This window comes from Squalius cephalus (genome assembly GCF_949319135.1).
Source record: "Squalius cephalus genome assembly, chromosome: 9".
In the NCBI taxonomy this organism is placed as follows: domain Eukaryota; kingdom Metazoa; phylum Chordata; class Actinopteri; order Cypriniformes; family Leuciscidae; genus Squalius; species Squalius cephalus.
This window is the reverse complement of record NC_137130.1, coordinates 33114651-33123404: the sequence shown is the minus strand read 5'-3', so window position 1 is coordinate 33123404 and position 8754 is coordinate 33114651. Positions and strand designations below refer to the sequence as shown.

Genomic DNA, 8754 nt, shown 5'->3' with positions numbered 1-8754 from the left:
TTTGCCTCAAACTACCTGACAAATGAAGCCACGCAATGGTGACGAAGGAGTTAAGATGAAGTTTATAAGAAACTTTAACTCTGGTTTCGCTAGCTATTTGAGTAAATGAAAACATAATACTTACATTTAAATGTGAATTTGCTGTCCACCACCGAACTGTAGTCTCGGTCGCCTTTAAAATTAAATAAAAAATGCTGTCGTCACCGGCGCGCAATGACTTGTGGGGTAGGATAGGGTAGGATAGGCCGCTTAGGATCCTTTTATGTATCCTTCCTTTCACGGGGAAATGAAGGGTGCATTTGCCGTCACTTTTGAATCAGGGTAGCCTTCGTCTCGTCGCGATGACGCAACCGGCCTTCGAATACGACCTTCGAAGGATGCAGAATTGAATTGGGACAGCCTTCATCGTGCCGCAGTGACGCAATTGGCCTTCAAATGCGACTTTCCAAGGATGCAGCCTTTGAATTGGGACGTCCTTCGTCGCGCCGCTGTGACGCAATCGGCCTTCAAATACGGCCTTCGGTGGATGCAGCCTTCACATTGGGACACAGCTATAGAGACTCTCTCCTGCTCAAAGTTTTCTGAGTGTTATTGGTCAGTTCACCTAAAAAAGTTGTGGATGAAGATTTCGGTGGCTCATCGTCTCTCTCCAAGTTTGTTTGCTCTCCAAGTTTGTCCTCTCTCCGAGATTTGTTTTGTGTTTTACCAATGTTTTCTTAGCTTTTTGTCTTGTTTGTCTTTTTTGTCTTATCTCCGGCTTCTTGCCTTGTTTTAGTCTTGTGCTCATTCATTTCTATCTACGAGTGAAATGGACTTAGCCTGAATTTCCGGCACCTTTGCTTACAAGTGAACCGTTTGAACTCCACGCGAGTTTGAACCATGCAAGTATTATTTCTATTGAGATTTAAATGCGTTTAAGATTATCTGCCCCTGCTTTAAGGTGATTTGATTCTTTGCTGGCTCTCAAAGGTTAACTGTTTGTTATACTTTGCCATTCTGTGATCTGCTCTTTCTTTCTTTATTTACTTTCGTTATTCGGTTTATATATATTCTTTGTTTAAATGTAGTCATATGTGTTTATAGTTTCATTTATTAAAACCCATATACTTGATTGTCTCTGTCTGCTGCTCACCGAACAAAGTCTCTTAAATGTGTAACCTTAAGCTACAAGCTTTATGTTGTCGAGTACTTCAGTTAGTAATGTTATAGATCAGGGGTGCGTTTCCCAAAAGCATCGTTAGCCAACTATGTTCGCAAGTTCCATCGTTATCAGCATAGTTCAACGAGTCTGTGTTTCCCGAAACCATCATTCTAACGAACATTCACAAACAGCATCGCAAAGTTGTGTGTTTGGAACGACAGCTCTCGACCTGTGGTTAGAAGCAGAGTTTCTAGTTTGCATGACATGTGGACTCAATAAATCCTTATCTTGAGCAAAATAAGCAAGCTGACATTCAGTACAACCTACGTCTTTTATTTAGAATACATATGTAGCCCCTATCCACCAACCATTTGCACTAGGCCAGAGTTTTTGATAAGGACCTGAGTTCTTTTATTTCTAAATGATCTTTTAACCCTGTCTTCTAGTATAAATGAACCTACAGGAAATCACTTTATCCAAACAGTCCGTTTACTTATAGCACATGAGTTGTTTATAAATCACTTTTAACCTGCAAAAACACACACAATCACAAATAACGTTTAACCCAATATGTATTGTATTAAATGTCAATTAAATTGAATATTTGTATTTAAATGAAATGAAATAGATCAATAATTTGAATTTGACAATGTAAATGAAAACAAAACCAAATAAAATAAAATATGCAAAAACAACCCTCTGTGATTGCCTTACTTTTAACAGTAACTAAACACTTTTTTACAGTATCACGGCAGGATTAAGTCACTGTCTGAATGTATTTACCTCACTAAAGTTAACCACATAGGCACAAATCCTTTCTAATTTCTGTTTAAGTTTAAGTTATACAATCAAATTAACTTATAACTCTGTATAACTTTTATAAGCTCTAATAACCCTTTTAAACTTTTGAACACATCCAAAAATACACTCAAAATACAAAGGAAAAGACCGGTCACAATATCACTACAATATTAGTGCACTTGAATGTTTACACACTTCCCACCCCGTTGCAGGCCTGATTCGGAGCTTGAGTGCGTAGTGGCCGAGAAAACGAAAATGGCCCCTTCGCTCGAGGGAGCAAACAAAAACAATTGTTTCGATGGTTACCTCAATCTGGTTGCTAGTGTGCGTTGAAACACATCCGCATTCATCACATTGAAATGGTCCTGTGTCCCATGGGTTGCAATGTCTCCGTGTACGACAGATGCAGGGGTTGTTTGAGCGTCAGATCCGCATAAAGTTACTGAACGATGCTCACTGACAAGTTCATCCCGGGAAACTAAAGTCTAGCTACGTAGTTATCCTGAAACTCTGCTCGGTTTAAGCAGATGACGACAACAGTTTCAGTCTACAAAGTATGCCAACACGCACAGCGTTCAACTCTGGCCGAGCCAAACATGCAAAGACGGCAAACTCACATGAAACAGTCCAAAGTTACAACGAGCCACCTCCTTAGTGAAGAAATACGAGCAGTAGGCCTACTTCTGATTACAGGAAAGATTAAAACACTTTAAACACTCAAATAAATCACTCAAATTGCGTATTTTCTCCCCATAACTTTCTCTAGTCTCTCCTCTGTTTTCTCTTGAACTTTTTCTCCCGAACTTTCTCTGAACAACCAAAAAACTCCCCCCTCGGAAAATCTGATTGGCTCACAAACTTGTCAGTCTCTTATTTGGGCCAATGAACATCAAAGTACCGCGAGAGCGATTCGAGAGTAGCCGGAGAACTCAGCCAGCGCAGCTTCTCAAGAGCGGCTGCACAGGGCTGCACGAGGGCTGATGACGACACAGCTGTTCCACGATTGGCCGGATTCACTGCATGACAACGATCGTGTGTTTCGTGTTTATTCCTGGTTTATTCGAACACCTTTAGTTCCTCTAAAGCTCTCAAATCAGTTTTTTATAACAGTAAACACTCTTTTCATGTCGTTGCGATGTTATATTGTGTCATGTATATCAAATTAAAACTGATTAAAAAACGTAGACTCCACTTCATTGATTAGTAGCTTATGTTGAACTTTATTCTTGTTCAAACAGACGCTGTATGAAGCAGTACATAAAGTATTGAATGAAAATGTCTCTGAAACATCTATTATTTGGCAAATATTGCATTTATTTCACTTCAGCTGTGGTAAAGTATGCAAACACCACGTGAGCGGTCACCACGGGAACCAGAAAGTGTCCGACTTCACGTCTCCGTTTGCAGCTCCTCCCCGCCTGCACGCGGCTACTCTCGCCGATCGGGTGCATCCAGCCGCAGCCGATGTCGAACACACCTAATGTTAGACACGTTTTTCACATGTACGCCCCAATCAAACTATAATAAAACGAAAAAAACAAAACAATACATATTAAACATAAACATGTTTCAAATTACAAAAAAAAATAATAATAACAAAGCATTTTATCATAATTTCACCCTCAGTAAATATAGAAAATGATAAATATACACATCAGGGTTACACATACAAATGTCATTTACATCTTTTAGTTTGTCAAGAGATTTAAATCACCATTTTTAAAGAGTGCGCATGTGCGAACGTGCTCTAGGCTATGTAAGAACGAGCCTATGATTGAATCTGAAAATAAAGCAAACTAACAGAGAAAAATTAGAAATAGTCCTCAGATGTCATGTCTGTAATTTATAGCAAAACATCTAGCGTTAATTCGATCCCAAACAGATTCATTAAAAGAAGTTATTACTCCTCCACGTGCGTGACATCATAAACCAACGTGGTTGAACGACCACTTTGCGACAATACGGTTTCGGGAAACAGTCGTGACTAACTAATTGATTTCTTCAACGATGCATCGTACTATAGTAGTTAAGCAACGAGTAACGTCGTTGCAGGAAAAGTTATTTTTTATGATCAGAAGAATGACCTTTCTAGAGAGTTTATAAGAAGAATAATCCTTCTTGAGAGTTGATAAGAAGATTGTACGGTCGGTTTGGTGCACTCTAAAAAGTGCATATGGCTTGTCATTAGTTTAAAGAACTTTTTATACTTGATCTGACTCAATACATTCACTTTTCTTGCTTGTCGTTGGTCTAATGTAATTGAGTTTAGTTGTCTTGAAGTAAAACAATTTTTTTGGGTGTAATTTAAATGAATTGCTTTAAATCAAATTACAATTTTACGTCCACGTCCAAACCACGTGACTACTGACGTCATCAAGCTTGGGTCGAGAATTTTCTGTTCGGCCGCCATCTTGTTTTGCTGTATGAAGACCGTTGCGGATCCACAGTATTGGTGAGTAATCCTAAAAATAAGTTTTCATTAAGTTTTATCGCCGTTGATATACATTTGTATAATATTAAAGTAGAATTCAATGCATTCATGCATGTGTTTGGTTGAATATCTGTTTTATTTTGGTCAGAGTCATCTGATATTTCAAGTGTACAGTTAATGTTAGCTATAACTGTTAGGCCTAGTAACGATGGATAGCCATTAATAGATACTTAAGTAACGTTAGATAATTTGTGGACTTTTAATTACATTATTTATTTGGGTTTTTCCTGCATTGAGAATTACAAGGCGACCGCCTCCGTCAAATGGCGTTCCCGATCCGGCTGTCCTCAAAACTCAGACAGGCTCAGATTAGGCCTGTCGCGATAAATAATCAGAAATATTGTTACTCAATCATTCACAAATTCTAATATAATGATTTAAGTGGTGTAAAGCCATATCTTGTTGTGAGGGACAGAAGAAATTTTACATCGTTAAATTAAAGTTTGCGCAAACTCGTCTTCCCTCCGCTGCAGCGGTCAATCATTTGATCCATTCAGCATTCAAACAGCGCGTCGCGGTAAAACTCCTCGTCTACCAAATTTAATAATCGTGACAGCCCAAGTTCAGATACCTATTTTCCAAGCAGGATTTTACCACCTTCAACTCATTTTGATCCAGGAAAAACCCTAAAATAGTATATAATTGTTACTATCGGTAGAGATTGTAACGTTATATATAATACATTGCGTATCTACATTTCGTTCATTGAGTGGATTGCATAAGTTTCTGACATTTGATTGATGTAGAAACATTGGTGAATGAGAAAAATAAAGTAGCAAGAGTGGTTAATACTTTAAAATGAGTGAAGCAACAGTTAAGTTGGTGTGATTATGCTTCAAATCAAATGACAAGTTTGCATTCTGTTTAAGCCACATGACCACGGACGACCACGCACGGACAAAATTCTTCTCGACCATCATCTTCTTTTGCTGCAGGATAACCTCATGGTGGACTGGACACAAAATTACATGGTGAGTAATCTTACAAATTAAGTTTGTTTCTATCTATCATACATTTATAATCACATGAGGATCAGTTAACTGATTAATGCAAACGTGTTTTATCAAATAATTCAAAGTTTGAATTCAAAGTGGACATCAGAGAATTTACACTTTATCAATATATTGCACAGCACTGAATTGAGTTCTTTTTAGTGTCATATGGCGTTTGAATGGTCATAGATATTTTATTTTAATTGAAAATGTCTACCTAGCCAAGTATTCACTTTAACACATTTGGTTGTGTCTTAAACATTTGCCAAAAAATTGAGTTTGTCCTTGTTGGTATGTGTGTTAATTCTTAAAGTGACAGTAGCCTCATATATACATACTACTGTATAACCTTAAAATAATAAATATATGGTAAATACTTGATTGGTCAATTACGTTGTTGACGTTTTAACACACTGCAGTAGGTTCCGATTACGTCATAAAACATTCAAGTCAATTAAACATGCATACACGCACGCAATGACCTATTACATAATACGTTACACAAAATACATTATTTTATGAAATCTGTATGACATGACATCTTTGCAACTTTGAAAATAATTATTGATAAACGTTCAAATTACACCAACTTATTTAACGTATTATTTATAAATATCTAAACTTGCAAAATTTTTGGCTCTTAGGTGCAAAAGCATATCCATCCAAGATATCCAAGATACAGATGTTGAAAGACAACAGTTTGGAGTCATTGTAGTCCAGTCAGAAGATAACGGTAAGTAATTGGTCTCTTTTTGGTAAGAGCAGTTGAATTTATGAATTAGCTCTCTGAGTAAGAATTGTTTACTTTTTTTTTTTTTTTTTTTTTTTTGCTTGTGTGTCTTTCAGATTGGTCAGAAAGATGAAGCACAGAGAGAACTTGGACAGTTTTTGTGCTCTGTGAAAGTGATGGTCTAAGCACTCCCCTGGACATCAGCATTGTCATTGATGGTACTGAGGTTTTACATGAGTTGTCCTCAGTTGCATCTGCTTGTGCCATGATGTTTGGAATCACGTACTGAGAACTTGAGGTATCCTGAAGTACTTAAATATACCTTTGAGGCTTTTCAAAAAATTGTCATGGACATAGCGAAGATGCAAATGGATTTTAAAGGGTTAATTCATCCAAAAATGAAAATTCTGTCAGTATTTACTCACCCTCAAGTTGTTCCATCCCTGTAAGACTTTCGTTCATCTTCTTGACGTGTTCACAAAAGCAACACAACGCATGCGCAAGAACTGAGAAGATGCCGCAGATGGGTCTCGATGTAGTGTTTACAGTTTTTTTCGATTGCTAAACGACAGTGAGCACAACTGGAGCTACATGTGCAAAATTCTAACTACAGTCTGCACTACCAACAGTCACCTGAGCTAAACAGTTCACATCGCCTGCAAAACTCACTCCAAGCAACACAACTCTTAACACATGGCTCAAAACAGGCTCAGTGCAGCCAAACACTATGCACAACCCTCACTGAGATAACACACACTGTCACTCAGAACACACTGAGAGTAAAAACACTAGCATCAAACACCAATACAGAAAATACTAACTTTTCATCTTTACAGTTTGAACAATTTCAGTGACTTCATACAAAGTAATATTTTCTTCAAAGAAAAGAGTGACATTCTTTCACGTGATTTATTTAAATTTTTAGAACATAACAATTCTTTAAGGTAAATGAAAATTAGCAGTTTGCTTCAATAGTCTGTAGTAATTTAGGGAATTACAGTAATGAGAAAAAAGGTAGAAACTAAAAGTACATACTGTAATTCGAACAAATAATTGAGGGGCTAATCCTGCCTCTCTCTAGCATCAGGCCACAGGTTTTCATCAACATCACATCTAATGTTCTCTCTTGCCATGCACCTGGGGAATAACCTTCTGGAGTGCCTTATCCATCCCTGGCAATCCTCTGGACTCGTGTCCTCACATCCGGCACGCATTGCTTCCAAAAGAGACATTTGGTCATGTGGGTGGTGACCAAACACTTTCCACCTCCACCCATACAGAAAAAAAAAAAAATTGAAATATATTTTACAGTAAAGTGTAAAAAATATATGTGGCATATATTCCAAATACATTGAAATATATTTGCATTGTTGGTCACTTATATTTATCATTTTGAAATATATTCTGAAATATAACAAAAATATATGATGTTACTGTAAGTGTGAAATATATTTACATATATTTACTGTAACTAAAATATATTTATTGGGCCAATTTCGAATATTTGCATATATTCCAAAAATATATTTCAAATATATTTCTTTTGTGTATGGGAGCCTTTCAGCTGAAATTGCAATCAGCAGTGTTTGAAAGGCACAAGGCTGAAATCTATTCTGTTTTGAATGTGTGGATCACAGTTTTGACAGCAGTGTGTTAGCATTTGAACAAAGTGCTGTAAATCCACAGTGTTGTGCAGGTTGTGGTTAAAGTCATGGGATAAGTGTGTAGAGTTTTGAAAACTGTGTTCAAGCAATGAAAAACGAACTAGAGTTTGGTCCACATGAACTGCTGCTGTGCAGACTGTAGTTAGAGTTTTGCACATGTGACTCCAGTTGTGCTCACTGTCGTTTAGCAATCGAAAAAAACTGTAAAACTGTTCTAAAGTGTGCATTTACTGGATGTCCGAATCGTGAAAAACCAACGAGAAAACGTATAAGTTCCTTGCCAATGCTGCTAAATGAATGGCTTACCTTTCAGCCTTTTCCATCAAATGATCGTGAGCGTCATCTTCTCAGTTCTCGCGCATGTGTCGTGGCGCTCTCGTGAACTCACTCAAGACCCAAACTCAAGAAAATTAATAGTTGAATAAAGTCGAAAGTTTTGTTTGTTTTTTTTGTACACAAAAAGTATTCTCGTCGCTTGATAAACTTAAGGTTGATCCACTGTCACTTGGACTATTTTAACAATGTCTTTACTAACTTGTCTTGGCCGGCAGAATGAAATTACATAGCAACCTATGAAGGAGTGAGACAGCTCTCAGATCTCATTAAAAATATTTTAATTTGGTGAACTAACCCTTTAAATGTTCCTGCATGTCATGTCTTTTAAGGAGCTTTCAATGTTGATTTGTTTAAATTTTTTTTTTTTTTTTAATGAATTGATGTTACACTGGATGATTTATCAATGCCATATTAAGGGCTTTTCAATGTTTTCTGTAACATTCCTAAATTTAATGCAAGATAATCTGAAATGTCAAGTGACAGTTTTACTATAGCAAATGGAATTGATGAATACATTTATTGATGGATGTTTTTTTGTTGTTGTACAAAATTACATTGTTGGCGGTTTTATTATTGAATTTTTTATTTTTATTTAAGTC

At 36.9% G+C, this 8754-nt stretch overlaps 1 long non-coding RNA gene across 1 annotated transcript; it reads left to right on the top strand.

The window, feature by feature from the left end:
* The first annotated feature begins 4859 nt into the window (after window positions 1-4859).
* LOC307165088 lies at window positions 4860-6483 on the top strand. The gene is made up of 3 exons (XR_013822404.1): window positions 4860-5404; window positions 6070-6158; window positions 6272-6483. It is a non-coding gene; the product is annotated as an uncharacterized lncRNA (long non-coding RNA).
* Window positions 6484-8754: the final 2271 nt, after the last annotated feature.